The sequence below is a fragment of the Gordionus sp. m RMFG-2023 genome, chromosome 1, assembly GCF_954871325.1.
Source record: "Gordionus sp. m RMFG-2023 chromosome 1, tfGorSpeb1-WG-v2, whole genome shotgun sequence".
Classification (NCBI taxonomy): Eukaryota; Metazoa; Nematomorpha; class Gordioida; order Chordodea; family Parachordodidae; genus Gordionus; species Gordionus sp. m RMFG-2023.
The window spans coordinates 18,365,285-18,378,143 of NC_088775.1; the positions used below are offsets into that span (position 1 = coordinate 18,365,285).

Here is a 12,859-nt window from a genome sequence, read left to right on the forward strand (position 1 = left end):
CAGAGTGGGCATATGCCCATTAGACACTTAATAATGTAACAAATTTCCAATTTTCATCATTTGATGAAGATAATGGTATAATTTTAGTCGTTAAAACTTTTTTTTACTCTAGATATTTTTTTCTTCGAATATTTCTTTTCACATAAGCGTTTTCTTTTAATGAGAGATTCCCCATTTGATTGTAGGGATACATTAATGTTATCAATAGCCTCTTGATTAATTATATGAAGGGGAAAATCAATATCTACATTGTCATTTAAAGTATAAGGAATGTTTGCTAATTTTTGTCGCCATGAAGAGCATATTAACATATCTAAATTGAATGGTAATTTTTTTGGGTCATCCAGAGTAGCATCTTTCTTAGATTCTCGCGATAATAAGCATGTCTCTGTAGATTAAATGGGTTGCAACATTTTAACATTTGGTACGTCCATAGAATAAAATTTTAATTGATCTACACTTAGAATACATGTTTTTGCACTCTCCAAATCCAGATTGTTATTGGTAGACAGACGATAAAATTAATCTGAATGGACAGATTAAAATTATTTCGCAGAAAGAGAGATCGTTTTAAACAATTTATTTTGTAAAATATAATCGAATATATGCCTAATAAAATATTCGTTTTTACTGCAGCAGTTATGTTATATCGAGCTAATAAGTCATTCGCTCTATAGTAGCAAAGTAGAATCTAAAAAATGTAAAACATTTTAAGGATAGTGGGAGGGGGGGGGCAGAACTGGAAAATTTTATCACAATTCTTATAAACGTATCAATATTTTCATTTTCCTTAAGAATAATATTTTTCAACCATTAGCGCCATCTACTTTTTTCTTCAATTTTTGGAAATGTATATTTCGGAAAAATCGATAGTGTCGCCAAGGTTTTGACATCGTATATATTTATAAAAGGTGTCTAAATAAAAAGCAAATAAAAAAATTTGAAAACAAACTCACTATTTTGCTTAAAAATACAGGTAAAGCAATTTAGGTAAACCGGATGGTAAAAGCCTATATTTATTATTCTTTGTTAGCCCAAGAATTTCTTTACCAACAAAATGATATATTATAATTTTTTTTACTATAAATAGTTTTTGAGATATAAGCATTTTAAAAATTTTACAGATTCCAAAGTGGCTCTTTTTTGTACCTTTGAGCCCCTATATCTCGAGAATCAGGTGTGCTAGCGAGCTAAAATAAACGGCTTTCACATTCTTTTACCTATCTAAATAATTGCAGAAATTTTTAACAATTTTAAAAGGGGTCGGCATGGAATGACCCATTAGTGAAAAAGAATTAATTTTTTTGATATTTAAAAAATATATTAATATAAATCATTTTCTGAATTCTCTCGAGGAGTCATACATGATTCTATTATTATTATTAAAATTTGAGAATTTTTAATAGATGATTCTTAGTTTAGTCAATTTAATTTTTTCAATATTTAATTTTTTTAAAAAAAATAAGAATATTAACATTTTCTGAATCCTCTTAAGGAGTTATATATATATCAGGGTTGTGCATTTGACCGGTCAAATACGTTTCGGTCAATTGACCGATATTTGACAGGTCAAATTCAAATATATGTTTTTTTAAGTTAATATTAACTTTATTTTGAATATAATAGTAAAATGAATCTATAATATTAATTTTTTAAATTCATTGTCATTCAATAACTAACATGTAGCTCTCTGTAGCAGAGTTTTGTTCTGATTCATATTCAATATTATCATTTTCTTTAATATTTTTTAATCAATTTTCCTGATGTCTTAGATCTTCAATCGATTTCTATTTTCATAAGAATATTAACCCAAATCGACCTATTTCTTTCTAAAGGAGAAGTAGAACTAGGAATTGTTAGTCTCTTAATGGGCAGGGTGGACAAAGTTTAATCTATTAACTAGTTTCTGGTTACTTTCCACATAATTTGCTATATTAAACATGCTGTTTTTGCTTCTGAAATTAATTATATCACTTAAAATATTTTGGTCATCACTACCTTGTAAAATAGCTAATTCTTGAATTATATCACATACTTGTGAGTTTTCCTCTTGATATTGTGGACACAAAAAATAAGCAAACATTGTGATCACATGTATTTACATCGTTTTCCCCTTTTTTAAACATATTTTTAATTTATTTTTCATTTAAATTTTTTAGAGTATTTGACCGTATTTGACAGGTCAAATACTTCTAGGGTCAATTGACCAGTCAATTGACTGAATTTGACTGGTCAATTGACCGACTTGCCAACCCTGATATATATACATGATTATTTTATTTTTTTAAAAAAATTTGGGCCTTTTTAATAAAGGATTCTTAGTTTAGTTAAAAAATGTAATTTTTTTAAGACATTTTAAAATTTGAGCTTTTTAAATAGGGAGTTTTTTTATTTTATTTTACAATATTTGATAATTAGTTAGAATTCGTATTTTAGGCATGAAAAAAAAAATTTCTTTTTACTAATTTACCAGTTTTTAAGAAGTAAATTTCTTATAATATAAATTATATTGAAAAGTTAAACAGGAATATATTATTTTATATAATATATGCTTCTTTAATATGTGATTTTTAGTTCACTGGGATTCTTATCTTAATCACGCCCTTTAAATACTACCTTTTTAATGTATCAATATACCTCATATGATTTTTAATGATATTAATAAAACTTTTTAAATTGTTTATTATTTACCATATAAAGTATTTCAATATAATAAATTTTATCTCCATTTTCATATTTCTGGATCTTTCTAGTCTGGCATGGCATTCTAATATAATTTAGAGAAGTAGCTTCATAAATATAATATATTCTTAATATTTATGACTTGCTTTATTCTCAAAGTTTATAAGATAATAATAATTAAGTATACAATTATAAAAAATGATATGGCACATTAGATTTCATATATATTATTATATCTATAATATAATATTTTATAAAAATTTATTTTTTGAATGAAAAAATGATATGTAGAATAAAAAATGATGCACTCAATAATAAAACTATATAACATATCGTTTTAGGAGAACCTTTTCTTTGATTTATTATTCTTTTAATGTAACTGGATGTATTTTGCATAAAACCTCTTGTGTTTTCAAAATCAAAAGTCTATTATAATTTAAAAAAAAGTTAAATAAAGAAATTCATATACCATCCCACTTAAAAGATTAACATGATCTTTGGTTTCAGCCTCAATATCAACCGCTATCTTTAATGATAAAAATATTATTTGCATTTTATATAAATCTTTACTGATTTTAACTTTGAAACTTTATTTCCAAGTCTTTCTGTGGCTAGCAGATTCTCATTTTCAGTGAAATTTTCATCCATATATTACATACGTTTAACAAGATTCTACTGCATTTTTGATAAAATCACAAGATAAACTGTCGCCAGTCATTTAATTTGGCATATTTGTAATAAAGAAAGGCAATTTGGCTAGAAAAATACTTATATCTAAGATATGAGATCCTTTTGTGTCATATATTTTCTATCTTTCTAATAAGAAATTCTGTATGATACGTATTTTCAGTAGAATTTTGTCTCTTTTTCTTTCCTTGACTAAATAATAAGATATGTATAGATATCTATTTTAAATTTTTGTTTAAAAATCAATATTCATTTTGACATTTTATTATATACACATTAAAATTAAGGGCTGAGCCGATTTAAAAAAATTATAAGAAATTATATCAATTAATGAATTGGAAAATAATTGAAAATCATATGATGAAGCCCTGACTAGCTTTTTAAAAGAGGGTATAAAAAGGTGTTAATCTATTTTAAAAAAGTATCTACAATTTTTTTTAACTCTATTTAGATATAATCCTCTCCACCCCTTTTTGGTGGACCCCTAGCCCTTCTTTACCCAGCCCGGGTTATATAGGGGCGTCATTATCATTACAATCTCAGGGGCCCAACTAAAAAAAATTTTACGGAGGTCTACGCCCCAAATACCCTCTATTTTTGCTGGTCTTTGGACTACTCTAAAATATTATACCTTTTTAATTGAAATTTGCAGACTTTGATCAATTATTCTTTTCATACACAATAGCCGAGGGAGTTCATCAAGGGTTGGCTCAGCCCACTTCTCTTCATAAAAATAATAGATGTATTATACAATCTATACCGCAAAAAGTCCCTTGGAATATAATATTTGTAGATGATATTGTGTTACTTGCCGAATATAAGGATGAAATGAAAGAAAAATTAGTATGTTGGATAAGTATCCTAGAAAAGCACGGACTAAAGGTAAACAGAGAAAAGACGAAGTATATGATGCTCGGAGGAGATGAAATAGAGACATAGACGTAGCCAAAATTTTCCTAAGGGGAGGGGGGAAATAAAAATTTTTTTGGGGCTTCGCCCACAGACCTCTTTTTGGGCGGGCCTTCGGCCGGTTACCTTAGTCTATATATAGTCATAAAATATTTTTACATTATAGGAGGTTTTTTAAATAAAAAAAATAAGCCTGGAACAAATATGAGATATATTTTTATTAGATATAAAATATAATAAATTACTTGTATATACATTAATATAAAAACATGGTAATAATTTATTCGAAACAAGTATAAGAAATTTCTTTATAAAAAGTAAGTAAAAAATATAGTTGATATTCCTCTATTATATGGAATTGGTTACAAAATACTAGGTAAAATTCCACCTTTACAGACATATTTGACAGTTAGAGAATATACTACAATTTTAACAAAATTTACTAATCAATACTCTTGATAATAAATATAGCAATAATTTGCATTCTATTTAACGCCATCTATTTATTTTAAATAATAATATTATAAAGAATCTTTATATTATTCATCCCACAATGTCTTTAAAAGATATTCACTGATGTCCTTATCAATATTTTATAGTTTCCTGTAAAATATATAATTCGCTATATTGGTAAAAATTTATTTGATTGTGATGTTATAATTGATAAAATTAGATCTACTGTACATATAATATTCCATTGTTATTGTGATTTAATTTTTTTTATTTAATTTTTTAATTTTTTTATTTGATTTAATTTTATCAATAGTTTTATAATTATATTTTACTTTTATTAAAATAAATAAATTACAATTACTCACTTTATAAAAAAATATATTTGATATATTATATTATTTAGTAATTTTATGGATCTTTTATTAATCATTATAATACATTTCACTTTTGTCTTAAGACTTATCTTTGGCTTATATTCCATTTCTTAAAAAACATTTTTGGTTCACTTTTTTTTATATATAAATGCTTTTTTCCAAAAATGTATAAATTATGATGAATAGTTTTATAAAAAAAATATCAACTTTTGCATTCTTTCTTTCAAATTATTGTTTGAGATATATGCATACATTTTTGGGGGTCAGGGAGTGGGGGGAAGACTAAGGGGTATATTTTTTATTAGCTTGAAATGATATTCACAAAAAGTGATAAATTTCTAAAGGGTGGGGGGAAATTTCCCCTTGACCCCCCCCCCTCTCATGGCTACGCCTATGAATAGAGAGCATTGATATAAATGAATGGCAGATATCGGCAATTGAAAGCTGCAAATATTTGGGGTCCACTATACAAATAAACAGCACAATAGAGAAAGAGATAAAGAATAGAATTAATCAAGGGTGGTTAAAGTGGAGATCTATATATGGAGTGCTCTTTAACAAAAGAATCCCATAGGGAAAAATTTACAGTTTCATAGTACAACCAACTATTCTATATAGTTTGGAAACATGGCCAACTAAAGAATCAGACTAGAGATGTCTACAAACTATGGAAATGAGAATGCTGAGGATGATTGCTGAAAGAACAAGAAAGGATAAGATGCGAAGTACAAATATACTAGGAAGTTTAAAGGTATTGATTATTAAGACTAAGATAATAATGAACAGACTTATGTGGTATGGGCACACAATGAGAAGGCATATAAACTATATAGGAAATAAGGTCAAGAGTTTGGAAGTGATGGGCAAATGGAAAAGAGGAAGCCCAAAACTTCAATGGGGTCAATTAGAGCCAATATGAAGAAATATAAATTAGATAAAAGAGATAGCATGAATAACATAAAGTGGAGAGAGATATTGTAAAGGCTCACCACCAGAAAAGGTGAAAGCTAAAAATTAAAAAAAAATTGTCATTTATTATGCATAAAAATAATGAAAGCAACAATACAAGACATTTCTAAAGATGATATTTTTTTAATACAAAATATTTATCCATTTATTAAAATATTATATATCTTCGATTTCGGATATAAAAAAATTTTACGACTCAAATTACAAGTGATAAAAAAGGTTTAATTCATAAACTGCCTGAATTGATAATGGTTTATAAAAACCACGCAAAGCAATATAATTCTTAGCATAAAGCTAATATAACGTTGTATAACCATAATAGACAATGATTTATAGAATAGACTAATAAAGAAAAATTTGTAGGCCTAACCAAATTAATCATTCTTGAAGAAGAGAATATAAATGACTAATCCAAATCATATATATGATGGTATAAGTAATCGAGAATATTAGTGAGATATTAAATTTCCAAGATTATCTTTCATTTTTAATGATATTTAAACGACTCAACAGTTGACCATTATTGTTCATCTACAATCGAATGCTCTCAGCAGGAAAGTATGCTGACTAACTGAGGGATGCTCATCTACAAGCTAAGGAAATGCCTATAACAATGACTGAGGATTTGGACAATGCAGAACACAATGGAAATATAACTCTTAAAAAAAGAGTTTCGAAACCCCCATCACGTTTTCATGATAAATTTAATTTGTAGTGGGAAGAACTGTAATGTATTAATATAAATTGTATTTGGTTTTAAGCTACAATTTATTGTAATAGATTAAATAGATAAACGATTTTATAAAAGTATATATGGATATATATTTTCTTATTGTAAACATATAATATTTTATTACCATAAATAAATCATTTCATATTTGGCAATTTGGTTTCTTTTATAAGCAAGTTTTAGTTCTGCTTAACTAAGAAATTTTTTTTTTATCTGAGCGTGAGCCCTATTACCTGAATACAGTGGCACAACTAGCCTTTAAAATCTCAAGGAGCTCAAAGAATTTTTAAAATTATTTTCAAAATTACTTTTTTTTTCTAACCTAACATTTAAAATTACATTTGGTAAATAAAAAAAATTTCAAAATTTTGACGGGGCTCTTTAAATTTTTTAGGAGGTTCTGGCCTCGGCGTGAGTAACGTTGCCTAAATATAAACATAAAAGTATTTTATTCAGGAAATTCTTACAGGTTTAATTTAAGAAACATAAATATTTTATTCGAAAACGTTAATAACAAGATTTTTTTTTATCATGTTGAAATGTAATTTAATGCTAATTAATATAAACTTTATAGAATAATTATCAAAATTTTGTATTACATGTGACTAGACCTGTGCGCCGACGGCATCTTCGCTGCAGAGGCGAGTTTTAAAAATCAAATAAAAGGCGGCGGTGGGCCGCTCTTTAGCCTTCATCAGTATAGGCGCCGTAAATCGGCAACTTACATAAATATTTTATAATATATTCATTTTAAATATATATATTTATTTTCATTTAGTAATTTTTATTTTTATAAATAGTTAGATATATATGAAATAAAAAAATTTTAAGTTTAAAAAATAAATAAATTGCTAATTAAAATTTTTTTTCAAGAAAATCTAAAAATAAAATATACAATACAGAAATATCTGAATATTTAGATCTTCCTTTAAAAAAAAATTAATTATAAACAAACTCAATTTTGTAATTTTATAGTTATTATGAAACTAATTTGATTTAAATTGCCGGACATAGAATGATTTCCTTGAATTCAACGTAAACCAAACGATAGAGAAAACCCATTCACTAGTTATGCTAGTTACCACAGAGGTTTTTTGGCTAGCGTAGGAGATTCCAAAATTCTCCTCTTTTCTCTTCAAAAATTTGGAACATCCATATCCTACACTAAAATGAATATGACATCAAGTCACTTAAAGGGAATCATAATTTGTGATTATTGTAAATCTTTATTTGCTACCTTGTCAAATAATTTATTAATAGCATTTCCTTTGGTTTTAAATCTGTATATTCACTTATCTAACATCATCATAGTCTATAATTTTCAGTAGCCTCACAAGGAGGGGGGGGGCGCAGGGGCTCAAGTTTCCTGAAAAATTTTAAGACCCCCCTCAAAATTTCATTTTTTTAATACCAAATGAAATTATTATAATGTTGGTTAAAAAAAGGTAATTTTGGATAATGTTAAATAAAAAAAAGTAATTCTGCATAATGTTAGCTAAAAAAAAGATTTTAAATAATGTTAGCTAGAAAAGGTAATTTAAGATAATGTTCGCTAACAAAAGGCAATTTTGGAAAATGTTAGCTAAGGCTAAATGCCTCTAATAATAAATACTGAAGATATGCAATTTTACTCTATTAGATATTTTGTCACAATTTTTAATTTTTGAAATTTTATGACTAGAAGAGAAGCTAGCATCTAGATAATATTTGAAATAAAAAGAAAATTAAATAAATTGGAGACAACGAATTTGTCGTTAAATGGTCGACCAGATCACTAAGATGCACACTAGAAGGCTGTGGCCTTCAAATTGCCTTAAAAAAATCTGTGCTAAATCCTACGGCTCAAATTACGTATCTCGGAATCCTTATTGATCTGGATAGGAAGACTATTGCTGCTGACACGTCAACCAGACGGCGACTCGAAAAATGCCTAGAAATATTCAAGAGACACTCGTACCAACATCTCGAGGTAGGCCAAGAACTTGCTGCTAAGGTTCTTGGCGTAGTCAACCACTATGCATATACGATAACAGGCATGTCCAGGTTATTTTCACCATATTATGCCACCATGCGTGGAGCCAATCTCGCCCCGGTAGTGAATAATTACCTCGCATTTCGAAAAGCTTCAATGATAATAGAAGCATTAAAAGAACCGTTGGCTCTCAGATACTATGCAGATACCCCCGTTTATTCAGACGCATCTAATTTCCACATCGGTATTTGCTTCTGGGATACCGAATATTTGTATCGTTTAACGAAGCTTGCCTAATATTCAACATATCAGGGCACGCTATAACTCACATAAACGCCAAGGAAGTCCTGGCCGTCGAAATTGGAGCATTCATGTCAATCCAATATAACAATCAATGCCCCATGATGTTCACGGACTCTACTGTCGCTATTCATTCCGAAAAGGAGGATCTCGTTCCCCTTCAATCGAAATCGTACTCTCTCAAATTCTCTTTAAACTCGGTCTGAAAAACTTCACCACAATTGCGCAAAACATTCAATGGTTATCCTCCGAGGATAACCCAGCCGACGAACCATCAAATATATGGATGGCGAACAGAGAACACTTGGACTTATTTGGAGGCCCAATTCTATACGCCCCAATAACAACAAGATCAAGTTTCTTTATTGGGAGAAAAATCGACATCGGTACACCCTCGCTCATATCTGGATTATCGGGACTCGCCGTACTAAGCCAAGACTCTACAATTTCGTACCAATGGGAAAATCTATCCATCGGATCAGATGACCTACTAAACTAGCTTTATCCAATCAAAATATTCCTACAATAATGAACAATCAGAACGAATTCATCCCCTATTATTTATTTGCTTAAATACTTATTTACTATTATATCAATTCATTATTGTTTATTTTCTTGTATTTTACTATATTGAAAATTTTGATTGAATAAAGCCTTGGGATATCAAAGCCATAAAAGCCAAGATATCCGGTTATATCCCACATTTTCCTTGAAAAGGGAAAATGTGTATAATATCATTTGCAGATCGTAAACAGGAAATCATAAGGCAAGTTTTTAAAATAAATTTTCCTAAAGTAAAATATTCCGAGCTATCATTAATATCAATTCAATGCGTTTTTATTTCACTTCTGAAAATTAAGGTCAAGTTAAATACAGTCGCTTATCATGAAGATATAAATTCAACTATTTCTTTATATTTCGAAGAAAAATTAAAACTTCCTCTACGATCCGATTCATAGTTTGAAAGTTTATAACGTGTTTCTATTCTTTTTAAAATAGTATTAATTAGATTTTGATTAGCTTCATATATGCATTCAAACATAACTATATACTATGCCATTTAGTTGGGACATTTAATTTTAATGTTCTCATTTGAATATCATTATTGTCATTATTATTATTGTTATTATCATTATTGGAATCACTAATTCAGATCAATCTAGCGCATCCTATGCTGTATTTGGGCATTTTCTCTGATTAATATTATATTTCAAATTTATTTTAATGGAATTGGGCCTAAAAACTTTTTATTAAAATTTAGCTTATTTAAAACAGTTACTAGCTAAATAAATATTGCAATTTTTTTTGTAATAATAATAAATTTCAGTATTGCCAACAAAATGATTGCCCAAATAAACGAAAATATTGTTTATTTTCATTAATCCAATAACCCTAAGCTTGTTTCATGAAGGTCTCTGACTTAGATACAGCTACGAAGCATTCATAATAGCAAGGGAAGCATAGTTTACTTGTAAAATTTAAACAGTTTTCAAAACTTGTTATTCTAACATGACCTCACAACCGCAAGTGTAGAGCGAGGCTTTCATATTTAAAAAGAATAAAAACGGATTGTAAAATAAGGATGAGCCAAATTAGATGATCATCTAATATATCAATGATTCCAATTAAAAAAAGAAAAAGAAATCTATGGCCTTATTTAAATTGCGCGCTAAATATCGAAATGCCGCTCAAGCACTTTGTAAATACAAAATATATGTTAAATTACACTAGCGATAAATTATGCATTGCTTGAGCAATATCGCGCTTACTTGGCTTAACCTAACTTTTATAATTTATATTCACACTATAAATTTCAAACAATTTGCAGTGACTTTTTGAATTAATAGAGAATACACAAAAAATACCACAAAAATTGCTTGAAATTAAAATGGTAGGCATTTTACATATCCTGGATACAATTATGATCGGTTTTTTTAAAATTTAAAAATTTCCCTCACTAAATGATTCCGAATATGGATTCCATATCCCAATATGATATACATAAAACTTTTATAATAATAAGTTATAACGAAATATATGTATTATAGGAGGCTTACAGATTAACAAAATAATAGTAGCCGTTCAATTAGACTACCCATTTAAAATATAAATACAAAATTAGTTAAAAGATTCCTATTTCGAAAAAATAGGTGGTGTGCTGATTTACTTAAAAATGTGGTTTTTTTGGATTTCGAACATTTCTTCTTTATATCAATATTTTATCAAATATCAATATATGTGAATAAAATTTCGCAGGTGATTTATAATTTTTACAATATAATTTCAATTTCTAGAAATCGCTATAATTATTAATTAATTATAAATTAATATTATTATTAAAGTTAATAAGATTTATTATATGACATCTTTAAAAGATTCGATCTGTGCTAAGTGTTGTATAATCAAATGCCATTCTGATCAAGGTAATTATAGTCATAATATATAAATCAGTAGTATAGGCGTATCCAATGTTTTGTTAATGAGAGGGGCACCATTAGGTAAATTTTTTCCCAATAAATTTTACTGGAGATCTTTATGTCCATTTATTATAAGCCTTTGGTTATATTAGATTTTCATAAGAATAATTTTGGGGTCCCACTTTTTTTAATGCGTTTCTTCTAGAAATTTTGAATTATAATCGTTATTTTAAAAAGTTACTAACTTTTACTAATTTTTCTTTCAAATTCTTCTTTATAATAATATAGTGTGTACATTTTTTGGAAGAGAATGGTGGGGTGTGTGTAGGTGGGGGAATTCTTACTAGCTTAAAATGATATTTACTAGAACAAAAAAATTTACGATACCCCCCCCCCTTTTGTTGAGCGTCGGATCAATCATGTAGCAAATTATCAATTTATTCATGCTCAAATTAAGTTATTATTTCGATATATGCAAAATTAAAATGGATTTTATTATTAAATATTAGCTGTTAATTGTGTTTTAAATACACTATCATTTTAATTATAGTAAATATAAAGAGAAAAATTTATCTAATAAATCAATTTATAATATTTTTAATCGAATATCACCAAAAAAATATATTTGAAGAAGAAAAAATATATATATAAGTAGATATTTGAGATCGTAATCCAAAGATAAGAGACAATTTCTAAGTGTTACAAGAGTAATGGAGTTGAGTTACTATATATTAAATACGGCCAAACGAGTTTTATATTGTAGAATGAAAGAAAGCTAAAGTTAAGTAATGTAGTTTTGCCTATTTAGAATGAAATATTTTCCCAATTTTTTTAAAATATATGAATAGTATTTTGCTATTTAAATCATTATGTAATTTATTTTTAGACCTTCTTTCCCTAATTAATAATTTTGAATACGTCCCCCTAACCCGAGTTAGGCAAATTAATAAATATACTATTTATTAATGTATTCAGATATTTAGTTCCTGTATATTTTATTATGACATGATTTCAATTTTGGTATGTTTCTTCTTTTACTTGGACTTTTCTTCTTCTTAATAATATCTACCAAATGTATTAAAATGCTAAGGCTGCCTCTTAGGGCCTTATATTTCATTTTAAAAGTCTAAAAGCCGCCTGAATGAAGATTTTTAAAATAAAATAGCTAAATACATTTTTTAAGCTCATTTTAAAGATATCATCCCTTATGTAATAGCTATATTTAAAAAAAACTAAAATCCAATCTACCTTTCTGAATATAAATCAGAATTCAAATCAAAAACTAAGGCAAGCTAGGATGAAGTCAAAAATTTATAAAATAATACTTTCTGTCCCTTTTTAATCTTAAGATTGGGCAAAATTTTGT

At 27.5% G+C, this 12,859-nt stretch overlaps 2 long non-coding RNA genes across 2 annotated transcripts in view; both read right to left on the reverse strand.

Annotated features, from left to right (window-relative positions):
- Positions 1-2,664: 2,664 nt before the first annotated feature.
- Positions 2,665-3,380, reverse strand: LOC135922368 (uncharacterized). The gene is made up of 3 exons (XR_010570867.1): positions 3,253-3,380; positions 3,152-3,208; positions 2,665-3,108 (listed from the first exon to the last, which is right to left on the reverse strand). It is a non-coding gene; the product is annotated as an uncharacterized LOC135922368 (long non-coding RNA).
- A 110-nt stretch (positions 3,381-3,490) lies between these two features.
- LOC135931545 (uncharacterized) overlaps positions 3,491-12,859 on the reverse strand; it is a 30,478-nt gene continuing 21,109 nt past the window's right edge. Inside the window, exon 3 of the long non-coding RNA XR_010573082.1 lies at positions 3,491-3,561. This is a non-coding gene — a long non-coding RNA (uncharacterized LOC135931545). The remainder of the gene's footprint in view (positions 3,562-12,859) is intronic.